This window comes from Lissotriton helveticus, chromosome 10 (assembly GCF_964261635.1).
Source record: "Lissotriton helveticus chromosome 10, aLisHel1.1, whole genome shotgun sequence".
NCBI classification, from domain to species: domain Eukaryota; kingdom Metazoa; phylum Chordata; class Amphibia; order Caudata; family Salamandridae; genus Lissotriton; species Lissotriton helveticus.
Window position 1 is genome coordinate 189,244,061 of NC_136071.1, and position 22,298 is coordinate 189,266,358.

At 47.9% G+C, this 22,298-nt stretch overlaps 1 protein-coding gene across 2 annotated transcripts in view; it reads right to left on the reverse strand.

Annotated features, from left to right (window-relative positions):
• The window catches only part of LOC144786124 (acyl-coenzyme A synthetase ACSM3, mitochondrial-like), a 413,227-nt gene that overhangs the window by 330,040 nt on the left and 60,889 nt on the right, over positions 1–22,298 (reverse strand). The gene's annotated exons all lie outside the window — the stretch shown is intronic.

Below are 22,298 nucleotides of genomic sequence, written 5' to 3' on the forward strand. Positions count from 1 at the left end.
TTGTTCCTGGTGCAATATTTCTCACCTCACACTCATTAAAAGCAGGACTGGCGAACCTGTGCTCATGCTCCTTTTAGGAGCCATTAGACATATAGGATAAGACAAAGCAGGGCCTTGGCTAGGCATAGTGGTATTGTTAGGGTCTCGGACATACACAATGACCTCCCCCGCTCAATCATGCTTGTCCACGGAAACCTCTTCATTTGAGATGGTTCTGTAGGTGTCTTGACTCCAGAAATAAAGAGAAAGCCCAGTTTCTACTCCTGGCGCTTGAGGAATGTCCTTGGTCTGTTTATTTCGGCGGGGTGATGGGGATTTTTGTGAAGGTCTTTACATGTGGGAGAAAGCTTTTGTAGCTAGGGAACTTCTCGTCATATGCAACTTTACCCAGAAGTCTCTTTAAGATTTGGGTAGCTGGAAAATAAATCCCAGAGGAGTTTGCATATATTGTTTTGAGGGCCATGTGGGAGTATTTGGTATAGGAGTAATGCTAGCCTTGGCTGGAAGTTGTTATTGAAGAGCATAGGGGACTTTTTCTTCAAATCTGTGCTTCACAACTAATCTTCTTTGAAGAAGGGCAGAACTAGAAACACAAAGAAATACCCCGATGAGTTGACCAAATTGCCCGCCTCAATTCTTTTGCTGAAAAGAACATTTAAAAGTATTTTATTTACTCAAAAAAAGTACTGATCTCAATTGGATAGAGAAATACTACTTCTGGTCTCAACAGTACATGTATTCCCATACAGCTAAGTAAATTGCTCCACTGTGACAACCAATGTACACAGACTATCGCACACATAGGATTAAAGCAAGCATTAGCCGGCCGTGCTCAATGTGTTACTGCTTATGGGACCTAAGGCTACAGTGATTAATCTTGAACCGGGGGAACCGGGTGCGAGTCTCCTCAGGGACGTTCAATATCTTGTAATTCCAGGCAAATCACTTTATCTCTTTATCTCCCCGTGCCTAAGAAATTTTATGTGTCCGTCTGTAACACAACTGGTGCTCATGTAAAGCGCTCTGATGATACCTTCGCGTGGATTTCGTGCTATATATACGACAAAAAAACTTTTTTACCAACCTCCACTAACACAACAATGATACAGCATTGGAGAGTAAGGTGCAAATTCCCCAGCACTAATGGTGTAACGTTTGATAGGCAATTATCCACGTCAAATATGCTTGCTACTAGAGGCTTATCACTTGAGAGAAGCATTATTGCCCTACACTCATTTATTAAAAAATTGGGAGCAAAACCCATTGAGATGGCAGAAAAAGTTTATGCAGCAAAATCAGTTTTGGTAGCAACCTACGGGGCAGGCATTTGGCGCTACATTAACCCCTCCGCCCTACAAATTATAGAGGATACATTTTGGAAAAAACTAGTGGGTCTCCCCGTAATTTGCTCCAGTCTCATTGCTCATGCAGAATTGGATGTCCCTTATGTGACCGATACAATTGCTTTGGCTCCGATAATGTTGTAGCATTCCAGATGGAGAAGGGAATCTATCCATATCACACAAAAGTTAATTGAAGACCGCCTATCCCTGGAAAATGTCCACAAGATCCCGTGGATTTCCAATATTAGATCTACTTTTTCATCTTTAGGATTAGAACGTCTATTCTCTATCCCTAGCGACTGTGTGAATTTTCCAAAAACAGAGATAAAATCCTGTTTCCTCAAATTAAGGACTGAAGCAAGACTGAAAGCAAACTGTACAAAAGTATCGGTCATAGCATATTTAGAAAGCCCAATGGTACAGGAAGGGCAAACATCTTATATTTTTAATGTGACAAATTCACGTCACTTTTTCTAATTTGATTTCGTTTGAATTTTATTCCATGCATGTTGGCCCATTTAGCTGGAATTTATTCCATAAATGAATTGCCATTCTGTCCTTGCGATGGTGTTTCTGCACTATCAAATCTACATGTTTTCTTTTTTTGCAAATTTTATGCAGAACCACGTAAAAGATTAATTCTGCCATTGATGCGTAAATATGATTTTAAACAATGTTGTGTCACAATGTATTTTCTACAATCTTTGCCTAATCCTATAGTCTGTTTTCCTGTGGCGTCCTTTTTAATCCAATCACGAAGAATTAGGAAATTGCACCATACATGAGAATGAATTCTAAACTGTTCCCATCAGTTGGCTTTTACTAAATGTTCCCTAATGGTGTTTGTTATGATGTTTTTATCTTTTTTTAAAATCTTTTTATGCATATGTGTATTATCTATAGATGTTGTGTACTGTACTTTTATGATCTTATATTATAAGCATGAAATAAAGTAAATTGACTGCAGAGCAAGGTGCAAATTCCCCAGCAAGCACAAATGACAGGTACAGAGTAGATGGCAGTAGTGTAAGGCTCCCCCTCTCCCTCTGCCACACACAACAGTAAAACAGAAGTAAGAGAATGGAGTGCATCCTCACACAAAGAACAGGAACAGCAATACTGCAAGGTTTAATGCGAAGCGTAAGAGGGAGCTCCATGAATGACGTCGAGCTAAAGAAAATTCAGGAAAACTCCCCATATCCATGCCTCTTTCTGTCTCCTACCCTTTCTGGCACTCTCACTGTCACAAATGACTAGCCTTGATGAGAGCCTAAACTAATAATAGATCTAAGGAACACTACACAAACTATACTCAGCAAGAACCAGGCCTCAAAAGTGAACCCCATCAAATCTTTAGCTTCCCAGTCTAAAACTGTTTAGCAAACAGATCATTTTATCCCCTAACTTGAAAGTCATACAGGGCATTTCATGTTCACCCAGCTGTTGAAACGTTTACTTACTGCTGAACTACATAGTCCACACATTGCACTGCATTATGTAAGTTTAACCTTTGCTCTCCACTATAGATGACGATGCATTATTCTGGTTATGCGAAGTGTAAATAATCGCACTAGTTACAGACTGACTAACTATGTTTTAGACTCCCACACTATAAAAACTCATGCATTTTTCTGACTAACAGCGGCTCACTGTACATTCTGTTCTGTAAAAGCGTGCCAAATTTGCATGAGCAACTTGGAATATAGGTGTAGCCCTCCTCTGAAACAGTCAGAAAACTTCAAAGATGTCATGGCAAGCTGGTTGCTGTACTTAAGCATGAAGTTAAGCAGAGAGATGTAAAAAAATATACATTTGTGTTAGTGTATTCTTCCTATATTTAGGCAGGAGGCTAGTCCACTTGAGGTGCAGGGAAAGTAGAGGGTGGCACTATATAGCAGCCTCAGTGGCAAGCAGTTTGACTTTTTAAAGGCTCTCTAATCGTGTTGTGCCGAATTTCTGTCCCTAAGAAAAAAGATGTTCCATGCTGACTGGGCATATTGGTAATCATTGCAAAGGAACGTTAATTAGTCACTTGTTAGAGCTATTTATTCATGGGGACAGTAAAGTTCCCTACAAGCTGGAGACCTTTTTTTTTTTTGTTCAATAATTTTATTAAATTTTAAGAGGCATAAAAATAGTTAAGTACATTACAAAGTGATACAAGTGATGGAAATCAAGAAGAACAATATATCGTTCAGTCCAATGACAAAAAGAATGTCTCAAAAGTACATAACATTATAGGAAAACATGAAGAATTATGTCAATGGACCAAAATAGCCAACAAAGGTATCACCATGATAAAAGGAAAGGAATATGTATAGAAAGAAAGGAAAAAAGGAAAGAAAGAAAGAAAGAAAGAAAGAAAGAAGATTAGAAAGAAAAGGGAGGTAGGAAGGAGAGAGAAGGAAAGGGAAGGAAGGAAGGAAGGAAGGATCGACTGTGGTGCTACATGTATACAACAATTACAACACTTAACTAGACGATACAAAGGAATATTGATCAACCAACCCTTTCGAAGCCAACTCCATATATGAATCCAGAGCTCTCCAGACATTACTAGAGATATTAGGGGTAAGATGAGCCCCATCCACCGAAGTATGTGCACGTCTTAAAAAAGCGACCCATGCCACCTAAGTATGGTATGAAATGGAAGAAAAAGACTTCCATTCCTTAAGAATCACCTTAACAGCTACTGTCAATAAAAGATCCAACAATTGTAACTCTAAGGTGTCGAACGGTAAAGGCACACGGGAAGCCAAGGGGCCAGCATAATCATGGGAAAGGAAAGCTGGAATTGGGATTGAAAACAAGCTGGAGACCTTTATGCTTATTAAACTCTGTAGCAACGTGGGCTCTATATTGAATCACTGCAAGGAGCAATTAAGGATAATTACACTCAGGGCACATTATTGCTCATTGCCAAGCCTATTAATTAGGGTCTCAGGTAATTTATATTTGCGGTTTTGAAGGCCTACCAATGGTCAATAGGGCCTGAGGCCATTAAAGTAGGGGGCACTAGAGAGCCTGGCAGCAAGATGGCCACCTCATAGCGAGGCTCCGCCGGCCAACTTCACAATCCAGCACAAATCTGCGACGCCAGACACTGCATACCGGGCATGTCTCAAATGACGATGCAGCAGGAGATGCCACTCGTGTGGCAGTGGGGACGAGAAACCATTAAGCAGTCGGCCCCGTGTCTGAGAACTCTGAGGAGGCAGCGGGCCTCGTGGTCCCAGGGCCTTGCGCTGCTGGCAACATGTGGCCATGCTACATCGGTTTTGTCACTCCCCCTTGGAGACAAATACCGGACGGCCCCTCCGCTGTTTCTGTAGGGCCAGCTGCCAATTATGAATACGGCAGGCTTGCACCGCTACGTGCACCTCACGGTGCCTATTGCAGCCTGAGAAGAGCGGCGTGATTTTGAGGGGCGGCTGACTGTAAAGCTGTGGGTCCTAGCCCCACTTCTTTAGTAATAACCCACCCAGAGATAATGATGATGCATACTAAACAGGCCACAAGCATGTGCATTCGAGCCCTTTTATTAACAAGCCTACGTCACTCGTGACGTCTTGGATGGGGTGGTGGTGGTGTGTGGGTGTGTGTGTGTCTGTCTGTCTGTCTGTGTCTGTGTGTCCCCCCCAGCCCTCGAAGGAGTGGCTGGGAAAACTAGTACCTGCTGAGACACTAGAACGTGTTCAGCAGGACACTACATTCCTCCTATACTTTATTAAAAAACAAAGTCCAACCTGTGGGAATGAGTGAAAACAACACAGTCTCACAGCCTCAAAAGGCAGTCCGCAGGTGCAGCTGGAAGCAACCTGGCATCTTGGCACGCATTCAAAGTTTAACCAGAACACCTCTGGACACGAACACTGTGCTGACGAAATTCAGATTCCTCAGTTGGGTGACAGTTCACCTATGTGATGATGATCAGTCAGGTGTGCTCTCGCTGTGATGCAATTGGTGTGGAACATTCAAATGTGGGGCATCAGGAGAGTCGGTGGAATCTGCTGTGGAGCTTTCCTCCTGTGGGTGTCTTGATGGTTTGTAGGGGTTAAGCTCCACTTGGGTGTTGAGATACTCCTTTGGTGGTTATGGTGATGACCATGGCACTGATGGATGCGTTTGCCATATGGATGACATGGACGACAGGTGGTGATGGCTCGCCTGGAGTGAGGTGTGTAGGAAGGTGGAATCTGACTATAAGGTTACCCCCACTTTTTGCCTGGTGTTTTGCTGGTTTTCGACTTAGTTGGACTGGGACCCTGCTATTCAGGGCCCCAGTCTATCTGCTTTCTCTATAAAATGGAGTCCATGTACTTTAGGTACATACCAGATTGGTTACTGGGTCACCCTTGTGAGACCCTGTATATGGTATATATAGATATAGATATATAGAGACACATAGTAACCTATAAGTCACTCCTATGGCAGGCCTTGACAATCCTGGAGGCAGCGTGCTTGGTTTTATGTGAGAGGGTGCCCTAGCATGAGCTGAGCCCCTCTGCAGCTTTCTGAACCATCTCCTTATAGCTGTTCTATGATATAGCCATACCATATACTCTTAAGTGCATTATAATCCTTGTGGTTAATGCTAACTTTGGTTTGGCTTCATCAAAACATGTTGTGTAAGGTGTCAATCACTTTGGAATACTACCCCCGCCAGTTCTGGCGGCGGGGGTAGCATTCCACCCTTCTAGAGGGAGAAGACATGTAGTTACTGGTAAACCCGGTTAAAGTTAAACAGAGCCCTAGCATCACAAATGGATGTTGCTGCCACAGACACGACTCTGCCCTCCTGCTGCTCGACCAAACTCTGGCAGGGGAGGCCTGGACAATAGGTTTCCTGTCCAGGGAGGTGCCAGCACTTCCCCAGACAGGCTTTAGTGTATTGGGGCAGGGTGGGTTGCATTCAGTGAATACTTTTCAGACACTGCCTGGGGCACACAAGGTGCTCCATGCATTTCCCAGTTCGAACCGGTTGCTGGGGCACTCAGCCCCAGCTCTGGTGCGAAACTGGACAAAGGGGAAGGTGTGTAACCACCCCCTCTCCAGGTACATCCATAGGAGGGACCTTAGAGTTAGTCCAACCCCTAAACTTACTATAAGTATAGAACCCCAGTCCCTAGGACTTTAAATTACCCTGGACGAAACTCTGCAACATATATCTTGGACCTTCGACATTCCATATCGACTGGAAGACGGAAGAAATCTCCCTGTGGTCAAGGAGTGACCACCCTGTTCAAACAGGCACCAACTGCATCTTTGCCGGTCTGCATTTTCAAGGCTCCTGCCGAATCCCAAAGAATCTGCGACACAGGACATGGACTTCCAGGCACCTCCGACGCTGACCTGCGCTCCCAGCAAAGCTGAGACCTGTAGCGGACACGAGAGACGTAGGACTGGAACTCCTGGACATTCTGCATCTTTGCAACTGCAACTACTTCCCGAGGTATCCCGAAGTTGTGCATTGGGGTATTTGAAGCCCCTGCCCCGAGCTCCTTTTGCACCAAAGTACAGAGGCCAGCACTCCACGAGTGACCCGTGAGTCCCCTTTCCTCATCGCAGCTCGAGGCGCCTTTGCGGTTCCTAGTCCATTGGCTAGTGAGCCCCTACGACGGCCCATCCTTTGTTTCTTGAGTTTTCCTGGTTCCTCCAGACGTGCTCTCACTCCTCTCCAAAGGAGGAGTCCCTCAGACCTTGCTGGTCTGCGCCAAAGCCAATCTTGACATCTTGCGTGGGCTGCCATTGCCAAGGCTTGTTGGGTCCAATCCAGATTCCGACACCGCAGTCAACTAGATCCTTTGTGGGACAGCTCGGATCCAGCACCTGGTCATCATCGACGCCTCCTGGTCCTCGTGGCTGAAGAGACAAGCTTCACTTCTTTCACCTGAAATCACCCGACATCGGTTGGCATCTTCTCCTCTCCATCCTGGTCACTGGCTACTGACCCAGACTCTGTCTCCTCTGCTTTCAGGTTCTTCACATCTCCGATCCACCCTTGGATCCACCCGGACACTTTTCCTCTGGTCGCCTGCAGCATTTCTTCGCAGCTCTCCATTGGAATCGACGACGAAACCAGACACCAAAAGACACCTTTGCACCCGGCTTCCCTGGGTGAGGTAACACGAGTACTCCAGTGCTCCCGTGGGTCTTGACTCTCGAAGTGTCCTAGTCTAAAAGGGTTCCATCGTGGCTCACCTAGAAGTGCCCTTAATCTTTAAAATTGTAACTTGTTTGTTCGCCATAGAAAGTCAATGGTGGTCCGCGGCGGTGTTTAGACACTGCACGCCTTCCCCGTGGGCCTCCTGACAATGAGTCAGAGCAAGACCACTGACTCATTGTCAGTGAAATTGCTCTCCCACCCTCGCAGCTCCGTCATTAGGTGAGGTGCCCCTGCCCCTGCACTCTTGAGTGTTGGTGATAGAGGCCCTCCTCCAACCGCAGGTTTCCCTGCGCCTTATCCCTGGTGGTCCAGTGGACCTCTGTCTCCTTTCTTTCTTTCTGCTCCTTCACTCGTTTTTCTCCCCTTTCTATCTTTCACCTTTCTGCACCTCTGCTCTTTTGCGCCTTATTTCTGCCCATTTCCCTTTCTCTCCCTCTGCTCCTTCACTCGTTTTCACTCGTTTTTTTTCCCCTTTCTATCTTTCACCTTTCTGCACCTCTGCTCTTTTGTGCCTTATTTCTGCCCATTTTCCCTTTCTCTCCCTCTGCTCCTTCACTCGTTTTCACTCGTTTTTTTACCCTTTCTATCTTTCACCTTTCTGCTCTTTTCTGCATTTCTGCTCTTTTGTGCCTTATTTCTGCTCATTTTCCCTTTTTTCTTTATCCCTTCTTTCCTCCCTTTACCTTTCCTCGCCGCTGCTGCCCCCGCGGCCCCTCCCCCCCCAGCACGACCGGCCCAATCCAGCTCCCCTCCCCCGCCTCCCAGCTGTCCACCCCTCCCCGACCCCTACTTAATGGCAGCCACTGCGCGGGCGCGCCGCTGGAGCACCGAAGGCGCGTCAAAGGCAAGCACGTCTGCGCCCGTCTGCGACCCGTCCGCGACCAGCACCAAGAACCCTGGACCTCCGCCCCGCCAACGCTACGACCCAGCAGCACTCCACGCACTCAACCCAGGCTGCAACAACAACTGCAAGCTAGCATCACCAGCCGACACCCATGGACCCTTCAGCTGTCACCGCTGCCGGCACACCTGCAGCCCCGCCAAGAACACGGATCCAGCACAACCCGCCCACAAGAACACAACCGAACCGAAGACCCTGCAATGCATCCTCCTCAACGTCCGATCCCTCCACAAACACGCCACAGAAATCTGGGACCTCCTCGACAGCACAACCCCAGACGTAGCATTCTTCACCGAGACCTGGACCAACACCACCTCGGGATCGGACATCGCCATCGCCATCCCCCAAGGATACAAGATCTCCAGGAAGGACCGCCCCATCCACCCAGGAGGAGGAATCGCCATCGTCCACAAATCCAGCCTCCGCCTAAGCACACTCCCTGACGAGTCCACAGAACTGATGGAACACCTTCACTTCAAGATACTGGCCAGCCCCACCGCCGCCCTCCGAGGAACCCTCATCTACCGACCCCGCGGACCCTTCGCCAACTCCATCACGGACATTATCTCCCCGCAGGCCATCGCATCCACCAACTACACCCTGCTGGGAGACCTCAACTTCCACCTCGACAATCAACTGGACCCCAACACCACATCCCTCCTGGACAACCTCCACAACATTGGACTCCGCCAGATCGTGACCGAGCCCACGCACTCAGCAGGACACACCCTCGATCCCCTCTTCACTACAGGAAACTCCATCACCTTCAGTCACACCACCGAACTCCCATGGACCGACCATCGTTGCGTCCACTTCACCTTCAGAACACCCACCATCCACAGACACCAGCACCTGCTTCCACAAAGAAACTGGACCAAAATCACCGATGACCAGCTCACCTCCTCACTCAACAACTTCACCCCAACCATCGCGGAAAACGACGACCCCAACACCGCAGCCCGAACCCTGCATAGATGGATCTCGGACAGCACCAACACCATAGCTACCCCTAAAGAAAAACAACAATACCCGTGCCAAGAAAGCCAGATGGTTTACCACCGAACTTCGAGAGTCCAGGCGCACATGCCGCCGCCTCGAAAAGGCCTGGAGAAACACCAAATCCACAGAAGCCCACAACAACTTCAGAGCCGCCACCAACGCCCACCATCAACTCATCAGAGAAACGAGGAAAAAAGCGATTGAAGACAGAATCTCCACCCATGCACACAACAGCAAGGAACTCTTCAGCATCATCAAGGAGTTCGCCCAACCCACCAGCGAGTCTACCGACATCCCTCCCTCACAAGACCTCTGCGACAAACTCAGCATCTTTTTCCACCACAAAATCAAGAGCATCTACGACAACTTCGACGAAGACAACCAACACACTGAACCCTCACCAACCACCCCCGACACCCGGAAACCAGCGATTGATGACTGGACAGCCCTCACCACCGAAGACACACTGAAGACAATGAAATCAATCCACTCAGGGACCCCACGGACCCCGGACCCCACCACATCTTCAACAGAGCCGTCAACACCATCGCACCCATGCTCCGCCAAACCATCAACCGCTCCCTGGCGAACGCCTCATTCCCCGACGACTGGAAACACGCCGAGGTCAACCCCCTCCTAAAGAAACCCTCAGCGGACCCCACCGACCTCAAAAACTACAGACCCATCTCCCTGCTCCCGTTCCCAGCGAAAGTGATCGAGAAAGCCATCAACAGCCAACTCGCCACATTCATTGAAGAACACAACATCCTCGACTCCTCCCAATCCGGCTTCAGAAAAAACCACAGTACGGAAACCGCCCTCCTCGCCGCAACAGACGACATCCGCACCTTACTGGACAAAGGAGAAACAGTAGCCCTCATCCTCCTCGACCTATCAGCGGCGTTCGACACAGTCTCCCACCGCACCCTAATACGCAGACTCTACGACGCAGGAATCCAGGACAAGGCCCTCGACTGGATCTGCTCCTTCCTCTCCAGCAGGACGCAGCGGGTCATACTCCTCCCTTTCCTCTCGGACCCCACACCTATCACCTGCAGAGTCCCCCAGGGCTCCTCCCTCAGTCCGACGCTCTTCAACGTCTACATGGCTCCACTTGCCCCCATCGTCAGAACCTACGGACTCAACATCGTGTCATATGCAGACGACACCCAGCTCATCCTCTCCCTATCCAACGAGCCCAACACCGCCAGACGCAACTTTCGAGAAGGCATGGAAGCCGTCGCCAAATGGATGAAAAACAGCTGCCTACAACTAAACACCAACAAAACAGATGTACTCCTCATGGGCCCAAACCCCGACACCTGGAGTGACACCTGGTGGCCCACCGCCCTCGGAAACCCGCCAACCCCCACAGACCACACACGCAACCTGGGAATCATCCTGGACTCCGAGCTCAAAATGGACCGCCAGATCAACTCTGTCTCATCTTCCTGCTTCCACACACATTGGCTCGACCAATTTCTTCAAGTGTCATGGCCTTGGCACACGCCCCTTGCGATATCATATTGACAAACGCTTCGGTGCTGCAGGCATCCACCAATGGGTCGGGTGGCGCTGCAGACTCCAGGTGGCGAAACAGGTAGTCGGCAGGATTGTGTGCCCCTGGGCAGAAGGTCACCTTGAAGTTGTAGCCTTGCAGCTGCACAGCCCATCGTTTGATCCTTGGGGGTGCTAGCCAGGATGAGCCAGCAAACAGCGGGAGCAGCAGTTTGTGGTCGGTCAGAACATTGAATTCCTGGCCACATAGACACAGGAGGAAGTGCTGGCACGCCCATTTGATGGCCAACGCCTCCCTTTCGATTTGGGCGTATCTGGTCTCGGTGTCGGTAAGGGCTTTGCTGGCGTAGGCAACTGGCTTCCACACTTCCGGACCATGTTCTTGGAGGAGAACCCCCCTAGGCCCACGGGGCTGGCATCAACGACCAGTTCTGTTTGTTGTCTTGGGTGGAAGTAGGCCATCACAGTCTTGTCTAGCAGTCCCGCTTTGACATCTTGGAAAAGCTTTGTTGGCTGCCAGTGTCCACTTACATTTGTGATCGTGACGCGAGAGGGCGCGCAGTGGCTCAGACATTGCTGCAAGATTGGAGATGAAGCGTCCACGGTATGTGGCCATGCCAAGGAAGCTCCTCACCTCAGTGGGGTTTTGCGAGGTGCTGACCACCCGGATGGCTTCAGCCTTCTTCGGATCCACCAGGAGTCCCTCTCGGGTGAACGTGTAACCAAAGAAGTTGACGCTCTCTTGATAGAGCCAGCATTTGGATTTCTGTAAAGTCAGCCCACAGTCCACTAACCTTTTCAGAGTGGCTCAGAGATGTGAGTGGTGTTCCTCGAGCGTGTTGGAGTACACGAGGATATCGTCGCTGAGGTTGATTACCCTTTTCAGCCCGACAGTGCTTCCCGGATTGCATTTTGGAAGACCTTGGCGGCCGATGACACTCCGAAGCTGTGCCTCTTGCATCTGCGTAGGCCGACGTGCGTCGAGAAGGTGGTAATATACCGACTCTCCGGCTCCAGTTCCAGCTGATGGTAACCGGCGTTCAGGTCTAGTTTAGAGAACCATTTGCCCCATTTAGGTCCGCCACAATATCGTCCAATGTGGGGGTGATTTGGCGTTCTCTCTTCACAGCGGTATTTGGAAGTCTCATGTCGACGCTGAGTCGAATGGCTCCTGGTTGTTTGGGCTTGGGTGCCACGACCAGCAGGGACACCCACGGTGTAGGACCAGAGACTTTCTCGATTACCCCTAGCTCTTCGAGCTTTCTCAGCTCCTCTTCCACTTGCGGGCGTAGGTTGAAGGGCCACAGGCAGGATAGAAGGGTCAATGTGGAGCTTGAACCTCTTGCCTTTGAGTTTCCCGAGGCCTTCGAAGAGAGCTGGAAACTCCTTTAACATTGCTTCCGCATAGGATTCATGGACTTGGTTGGTGAAGAAGACAAGTCCTAGGTCTTCAGCTGTGTTGCAACTGAGTAAGGTCCCCTTCTTCCCCTCGGTGATGTGGAACCTCGCCTCTGTGGAGTAGCCTCCGCTTACGACGGTGGTCTGGATGACGCCACAAAGAGGAATTAGGTCCGTTCCCCCATAGGTGTAGATCCTGGCGGTGGATGGTGCGAGAGGAGGTCGCAGTGAGAGGCGGTCATACTGGTCTGAGTCCATCACGTTGACGGATGCCCCAGTGTCAATGAGGGCTTGTACGTCAGTGCCTTCTATGGAGACGGAGCACATGGGAGGTGGCCTTCATCCTCATACATGGGCATCGTTCCTGTGGCTGGTCACCCGGCACTGGCGGTGGGTCATACAGGGAGATACGGCAAATACGCTGTGACACGCTTCTGGGTCTTGAAATTCTTGGTCAGAAACGCCCACCGCAGCACACTCGGGTATAGGGGTTTAGCCTTCTGCACCGGGAGCACGTTTTTCCTTTTGCCCCGCAGACAGCCGTCGCGGGGTGATCCTCGCCACAGTATCCACACGGTCCACCTGGTGTCGGTTTAGGCGCCTGGCGAAGCGTCGTGGGGTGTCTCTGGATTGCGTCCACCTTTTCCTCCTTGATCGGTGGGTGCTTGGGCAACTCTGATGTGGTGACTGGTGTATGTAGGGCGGCTTTCATCTCCTCTGCCCTGGCGTCCGACAGTTCGTGGGAGCGGGCTAGGACCAGGATCTCGTCCAGCGAGATGCCAGGTTGCCGGAGGATCAACTTCCGCAGGAGCTTGGAGCGACAGCCTAGGATGATCTGATCACGAATTTCATCCCTCTGGTCCATGAAGGGGCACGTGCTAGCCAGCCGGCGTAGCCGAGCATAAAACAGATCAACGGATTCGGCATCGGTCTGCTACGCTCTCTTGAATTTGAAAATTTCGAAGTCGTGTTTAAGCTGTGGGTCAAAGTGCCTGTTGAGCGCTGCGACCGCCCCTTCGTAGTCATCTTAATTTCCGGTGTTAGGGAGCGTTTCGAATAGATCATATATTTCTACGCCCCCGTAGTAGATGAGGAGTGACCATTTCACAGTGCATCCGTTTCTCTCGTCTCCTTCAAGTAGTGGTTGAGTCGCACGACCCAGGCCTTCCATCTTGGCGCAGCCGTAGCGGTGTCCGATGCTTCACTGAAAAGGGGTAGTGGTGCAACTGCAGTGTGGGTATGCACTGGTGGTGGTGGATTGGCACCAACCGCTGGATTGCGCCCTCCGTCTTGCTGGGCCGCAGCACCTGCCGCCGGCGGATTGCTCATCACAGCCTGGTGGTGGTGCTTGAGCGCAAGGGTGTGGCTTGCGTGCAGGCGTTCTGCGCCGGGCGGATGCTTCAGCACCTGTGTTGGCAGGGGGCGTGAGTAGCCCTTTGGCACAGTCCTGTGCGTAGAGGAGGAGAGCTTGCGTTGGCTAGGCCCATGCACTACTGACCTAGCGCACGATGGGTGTCCTCCCACTATGCCAGATGAGCTCCCCAAAGGTGCGAGCTTGACTGGGTAGCCTGCTGCTCTAGACCAGTGCACACTTCCCTCCTTCCTTCAAAGTTTTTTTCTTTTTTGCTGCTGCCAATGATTGTTTGTCCCAAAATCACCTCAGGCGCTGCCCGAAGTTGCACACAGGTGGCCCCTCACGGGGATCCAGCGCGTGTGTGGGCCTCTGGTAGCGCTGGGGCACAAATGACTGAGCTGCTCCCTCTGGGGCCTGCCACGACTCGGGGATTGATGGGGTGCCAGGAGCCGGTCTGTTGTCCTGCAACTGCACTCCATTCTTGTGGTCTAAGTGGAGATTCATGTGCATCCCTACCACCCCCTCCCTGACTGATGAATATTGGGGTATGTGCGGGTGAGGTAAGGGGCCCACGTACATTACCTGAATATTGGGCCCGACTTGCTACCCTGGAATGATCGCTGAGAGAGCAGGTGAGAGGTGACACAGTGACCAGACTACGACCTTATTGCCCAACTACAGACTCAGGTTCATCCACCACAAATTTCGTGACAGACTCTACCAGTCCCTGGTACAACTGCATCGTATGGGCCTGAGGTGTGCCACCGATCAGGCTACATTCTTGCTCCATGCTTGGGACTGCACGCACTTAGCCACAAAGCCGGACCGGCCATAGCGGGCACCGGGCAATCCCCCTGTGCGCCGCACGGGTGGGGGCCAGTTTTGGGCCCCTAGGGGCCGTTTTTGTTAGAGGGCCGCAAATAGGCCCTGTACCAAAATCGGCCGAAAACCGGCCCTGGCAATAGGGTGTCCAATCGTCCGTAAATTTCACGGACCGTCCGTAAAATGGACCTAACGTCCGTTGTACGTGAGAATCCCTTTTACGGACGCCTTTTGTCCATAATTATGGCCTTGCAGGGAGCAGCACTGCTTCCCTGCAAGAAGCCTGAGCCCCCTGATGGGGCTGTCTGGCACTCCTCCTAGAGCACAAGAGCAGCCCCACACCGCGCCCATTGTCATTCTGTATGGGTCTGATGATTGCCACATACAGAATGACAATGGGGCACTCTGGGCTGTTGTGGTGGCCTCCTCCTGCCTCAGTGTACAGCAGGGGGGTTGGGCCCAATGGGAAAGAGGGTAGGTCGGGCCACTAAATACTGTAAAACAAGGGGGTTTACCTAAGCCTCTGGTATTGATTCAAACAATTAATGCCTGAATGAGGATAAACAAAATTTTATTAGTTAATCCTGACATTTGATTTATGTCATTTTTCTTTTCAAGACCGTCATCAGCTTCACGTATTGCTGTACAATTTACAACATAGTGAACCATAAATCAAAAACATTTACAGTGAAAAAACATGAAAGTGGACTTATGATTATAAAATACAAAAAAATGTGCTCACAATTTCCAAGAATGAATGAATTAACAGTTACCAAAAAAATGAATAGAAAACTCAATCATCAATACAATTCCTGTGGGGCGAAAAAAAGCTTTGTAGATACCACCCCAGTCCCTGTTACAATATCACTATATCTTATTTTAATCAGGGAGTGAATGCCATATAACAGGCAGATGTCGTCGGCATTGAATGTCTTAAATGAATGAATGCCTACGCGTTTCGAGTCCCACTGTCTGATTCACAAGACTCTCATCAGGGCAGGATGAGTCGAATCCATGGGAACTGTTTTAGGAAAAAGAGGTGGAAGATTTTTTAGAAAGACATCCTCGATCCATTTAACTTTAAAATGAATTGCATCGTATTGATGCGGCATACCTTTTTTGTAACCAAGGATGCGCTGGCCTTTAAAATGTCGCCAGTGCCGTGGATGTCACACTGCAATAGAGTAAAATTCAGTCAGGGGAAATTATTCCCAGTGTGAGCAATGTCATGCTCATGCGGAAGGGCGGGACAGTGTTTGTGTTACCTTAAGCCGTATTGCTCTGGCGGCATATGTGCAGTCGTCTTGGTGTACTTTGTTTGCCGAATTGGTTTACATTTCTGAAAAAATTCAGGGCAAAACATAAGTATTTTTTGCGAAAAAAGGGGGCAATTAAAACCCGTTTGAAAGGAAGAGACTTACTCATAAGAAGAGCGTCAAGGAGGCGGAAATTAATGCCGCTGTTGCTTCAAGGCGGTTCAGTCCTGTGAAGAGTACAAGGGGGGGGGGAAGGAGTCACTAAGCTAGTCCTGCATCAATGACAAAAAGCCGCTAAAACAGCTTCAAGATCTTACCGTGAAGGTACGCGACTACCAGCGTTTTTCAGTTTCACTCTGCCGCGGATTCATGCAGGCAGCAAGATTCGTGTGGGCGTGATCACATTCAAAGTTCAAGTCCCGATCACGTGGTGTCAGTCGGGCCAATCAGACCATCTAAAACACTGTAATCAGTTGCAGTGTATTGTGGAAATTGTAGTGATGCGTCTGTGTCGGGAGGCCAGACGAATGTATAAATGTTTGTAACACATGCGACTCTCATGCCCTATTGACTTCGCTCAAACAATTGAGTCCTTTGTTGACACTGTCGAATTTCATAATAAGGTACGCCTCTTTACGCAATAGAGCAGTCTCAACGCTGGACTGATGTTTAGGCTCAATCCAGAATAAAACTGTCCATTTGAAATCATTTTCACCATGGTTGTGATTAAAAAAATGTTCAACCATCGGTGCAGATGAAACTTTTTTCTTTATTCTAGAGCGATGTTGGGCGATCCTTACATTAATGGATTGGCAAGTCTTTCCAATATATAATCTATTGCATGGACATACCACAGCATAGACCACATTCTTGGTCTTTCAATTTGTAAACACATCGTGTTTCCATTTGACCCCGTTATGGTAAAAAACATTACCTTCAAGTGTCGTTGAACAAGACACGCAATTGCCACATTTGTGATGTCCACATATAGGTTTTAGATTCCACTGTGCTATCAGGTCGCTCTTCTGTTTGGGAATATAACTATCCGCTCTGATTAGCGGTTGACCTATGCTTGTGTTTTTGCGCATGGCGAAAATTGGTTTTTGTAGGGGATGTTCTAATGTTTCCAATAAATGCCAATTTTTAGAATGATGCGTTTGAATTGATTTGTGTGCTGACCAAAGGTCGTTACGCAAACCAATTTCTCTAGCTCACCCTTTTCTTTTACCTGGAGAAGATTTTCTCTCGGAGTGAACCTGGCCCGTTTTTTAGAATGTTTTAATAGCTTTTTTGGATAACCACGTTTCGCCATTTCATTGCAAAACGATGTTGCATGTGACTCAAAATCTGTCACATTTGTGCAGTTGCGTCTTATCCTCAATAGTTGCCCATAAGGGAGGTTCTCTTTCAAGCACTGTGGATGTGAGCTTGTGTAATGAAGAATAGTATTTCTATCTGTTTCTTTTTTGTATATGGTGGTTGTCAGTGTTTCTTCGCAAGTGCCTACTGTGACGTCCAGAAAGGTCATTTTACATTTGCTGGATTCCAACGAGAATTTGATATCATTGTGCCTGGAGTTTATCCATTCGTGGGATACTTATATACTATTGCGCGACCTCCTCTAATGTGTTTGTAAAACTTACCTTTTGTCCTGAAGTTTTGTCCTGAATTTTGACCCTTTGTCCTGAATTTTTACACTCACCGTCCTGAATTTGCACTCATGCCAGTTGGTCACCCTACTCAGCAAAGAGCTCGGAGGCACCTCCAACCCCCCCCCGAGTGGGGAGGGGGGGGGGGAGCAATTTGCCAGGGCCGGTTGTGGTTCCCAGTCCAGCCCTGCTTAGCCAGCTATTGGACTGAAGTTTACAGTGCCCTTGCCCAAATTACTGGCAACCCGCCGTTTGACCTCCTGGGATATGTCAAAGATGCCCCAACCACCGGAAGCCTGATGCTACTGTTACTAGCTAGAAGGCGGGTGGCCGTTCATTGGTGGACTGGCTATGGGATGTGGCATACTGTGAGGAACAGCTCTCTCACTATTGGAGCTCTCGTCAATGTACTCATGCCCAAAAGATATTTAGGAACCACTGGCTTCCTACTTTCGGCAAAGAGGACATGAGGCCACGTCAGACACAGAAGGGACTCAGTCAGATGCAGGGACAGATCCCCCGCTTGAGGGGGTGAAAATTTACAACAACCTCTATGACTTTTGAGGGGGTGACATACTTATGGCCTGATTCACAAAGGTAAACTTACACTTTTGTGTACGTTTATAACTGTTTGATATTCACAAAGAGTAGTATCTGTACCAGTGCAGTGTCTCTGCACATAAAAAGATCGAACTGTCTTATCTTTTTATGTGTGGAGACTCCACACTCGTAAAGATACCACTCGTAAATCCATTTGTGAATAGCAAAGAATCGTACACTTACACAAAAGTGTAAGTTTACCTTTGTGATTTAGGCCCTATGTCATACCAAGATGCCTGACTTGTCTTGATCCAAGCAATGCCGCCCGACAATAACCATTTACAACTGTGTTGATATATGTAAACCATCCAGCACAGAATACCTCCCTGCAAATTCCTGGCCTCTCTATAATTTCACTTCCTATTCATTTTTACCCTTTATTGTAGTTAAAGTACTGATTAAGAATTTTTGATAAACGCTGTATCTGCATTTCAGACACTACAGAGAGTTTGCTCTGTAGAAGGAATTTGCAGCTATTGGTACTTCGCTCCCCGATTACGAGTATCCTTTCGGACTACTTGCTAACACGGTAACTAGAGCAAAATGGAGGACAAAAAATGTACACTACACAAATGACAAAGGGGAATTCTTATTTTACCTTTTATTTTTTTTCAAAATGTTACCAAGTCCTGGTTAACCAGCAGCATTGTACATGTTTGCATCTTTGAGCTCAAAAGTACACATTCGGCTAAAAATCAAAGACTATCATATAGATTCATCAAAGTCCCGTTTTGCGAGTCTGTAATAGCGATTATTAAGGAATCACTATTACAGACTCGCAAAACGGGATTCATGTACAAATCGCAACCAATGTCTTTTCAGCACCATCCGATGATACCGATGGGTTGGAACCCAGGTTTTATCCCAAACCATCAATTCCAACCAAATAACTATGGCCAGCCTTTTTTAGGGAATGGCCGACGAGGCAGAGGCAGAAGAAGAGGACAGCCACAAGTCCACTGGGAAGAGGACGACCCAGTGGGGAACCATACTCGGAGCAGACAGGGGCAAGCAGGAACGAGTGCCCAGGGAGTTTGATTGTGAACCTCTCAAACACCATTCTTTCTGGAGAAGAGACAGATGTTTTGGAAAAGGGCTTGGGATTTGTGCCAACTGCACGGCTCGACAAGTTTCGCTTACATTGCGAACTTTCTAACTTTTTTAGAAAACTAAAACTAAAAGCCTTCTTCGAAGGAGCTGATGAAACGAGACAAGAGACTTCGACAGGGAACACGTCCCTACGGGTGAAGTCTACATTCACTCCTCCACCACATACAACACCGGTGGAGCTCATAACATTCGAACAGGCGGTTTTCAATGAAATTGAAAACCTCGAGATACCAACCACATTTAAGAATATGACAGCAACTGAATTCCAAGCTATCGACAAACTGCGAAATAACCCTTTGATCACGATTTAACCAGCTGACAAGGGAGGGGCCGTGGTAATACAAAACACTAAAGATTATGAACTGGAATGCTCACGTTTGTTGGGCGACACCAAGAACTACCAACCCCTGCGAACTGATCCATCACATGATCTTAAAAGTACCATCATAGATTTGGTAGGGCAGGCGGCAGCCAGAGGACATATTTCCAAAAATGAGGCAGCTTTTTTGACAGAGAGTGAGGGCGTAATACCGTATTTCTATACTCTGCCCAAAATCCACAAAAATAAACAACCCCCCCCCTGGTAGACCAATCGTCTCAGGAATTGGGTCTTTGCTTGAGCCACTGTCACGTTTTTGTGATCACTTTTTAAAACCATTGGTCCAAAAAACCCCGACATATTTGAAGGATACAAAAGACCTCCTCAATCTCCTGAATACATTACACTGTGATATGAATAACATCTTACTTGTGACACTCGATATTGAGAGCTTATACACCAGCATTCCACAAGATGATACCATCAGAATCTTGGAGGAAACTCTCAACAACACAGACTGGGAATATAGTACTCCAATAAGATTTATCATTGTATGTGCTACGTTGGCTCTGAAGAAAAATTTCTTTGAGTTCAAGGGCAAACTTGTCCTACAATGTACGGGCACATCAATGGGCAGCACTTTTGCCCCTAGTGTGGCCGGGCTATATGTTCATACCTTTGAACAAAAATACATCCAAACTGACAACAACCAGTTTATCTCTTCCATGAGTTTATGGAAGAGATACATTGACGACGTACTAATGATATGGCAGGGTACAGCAGAATCTCTACAATCGTTCCTAACTTGGATCAATACCCTAGAACCTAATCTCAAATTTAATTACACAGTGGACAACGATGAGGTGGTTTTCCTGGACGTCATAATCTCCAAAGACAATGGTTCTTTTTCCACAAAGACACACTATAAGCCCACTGCCAGGAACAACTTGCTGGAATTCACAAGTTTTCATCCGAGTCCGCTCCGGGAGAATCTCCCCTATGGCCAGTACCTTCGGTTGAGGAGCAACTGTACCCATTTGGAAGATTTTTGTGATCAATCCAAAGATTTAACCACCAAACTGCAAAATAGGGGATATCCTGAGCCAGTCCTCAGGAAAGGCTACAAGCGAGCAAGAAATCAACCAAGAGAAGCTCTCCTTGAGACTGTTCAGAAAACACAGAAGGACATTCCACTTACCTGTGTCACTACTTACAGCTCTGCTTCTAATGCTGTAAAACGAATAATACAGAAGCATTGGCGGATCCTTAACAGCAACGACAAGCAGTGGGAAAAACCTCTTTTTTCATTTAAAAGTGTCGAAGGTTAAAGGACAGCTTGGTCAATACACGACACATACAACGGAATATTAATCTAACAACATCTGTAATCAATGCTTGGGGCTTGCCCAAAGTTACTGGTCACTACCCCTGTTCCAATTGTAGTATCTGTCACCTCACCAGTCACACAAAAACTCTCAATTTGGAACCAGCACAAACGTGGACCCAAAGGGCACATACCAATCGTAACTCTGAAAACGTTATTTACCTTATCACTTGTCCCTGTGGATTACGTTACGTTGGTATGACCTCCCGGAAGGTCAAATTGAGAATCTGTGAGCATCGGAGCAACATCAGGTGTGGCCGAGCCACAACGAAACTGAGTGATCACTGTATACAGAGCAATCACACAACGAACGATATACGCTGGACAGTGATCGAACAGGTGAATGCAGGGGTTAACACTCAGAGAATTCCATTTGAGAAAGAGCAAAGATGGGTGTACCGTTTGGGAACCCATGAAAAGAGCCTTAACGACAACATCCCATGGTCCACAGCCCTTGGAAACTGAACCTTTCTCACTTTAACCAATACACAGATTAACATCTTGTGTAACTGATAATCACAATCTACCCTTTGTTCTATTTTTTCTATTCATTACTTCTGTAGTTCAAAAGGAAATTGCTTTCTCTGGTTTATTATATACTGTTTTGACTACACTTTAATACTCTAATTGAAACAAATGGATCGAAATCAATAAGTCAAGCAGGTTGCAGCCTTAAGGACCTCTATTCCTAATATGCAGAACTAATGCCATTTGAGTTCCTACTAAGACGTCTTCCCCTCTGGGAACACGAGGGATATAAATACTGTCAGTCTGTTTCTCACGCTGTTTCTTTATCTAAACAACTTTATTAGTCTCAACAGAGTTTCTAATCACTTTGGCTCCAATCGAGCCCGTGAAATAGTTGCCATAACAACTTCAACAACCCCTTGCTCCTCTTTTGGTTGCCCCCCATTGGTCCAACGGCTATCACATGATCGGCTATGGTTCCGACAGAATCTTTAATTTCCTTGTCTCGACGTGAGCCCGTGCAAGAGTTACCATAACAACTCCTTTCTAGGCTTCTTTAACCGCATGCGTGCGGGCGGAATTCCGCTCGTACGCTGAGATTTTTTAAATCGCACTTTACGTGACGAGCTGGGCTCGTCATGAGCGTGCGAGGAGGCTACGCCATGACGAGCCCAGCTCGTCATCAGCGTCGAAGGGGTTAATGGTTGCTGCCTATTGGTCCAACGGCGGTCATGTGATCGCCGTTGGAACCAATCAGAGCGTACCGCTACCGAGACCAGGAAGTGTCCGTTGGCACGTACGGCGGCACATTTTCATTTCCTTTTACTATTTCTATACCTCATTTACGGATCTCCCTAGTCTTCGGGGTCCGGCGCAGGGGTATGCAGGTGCAATAACGGGTGCCTAGCCAAGGAGGCGTGAGTAATACGGAAGCGAGATAAGTACATCGCCTTTTGCCTTAACGCTTTCATGACCAGCTTTTCCTTTCCATTTTTTATAGGGTGTGCCATT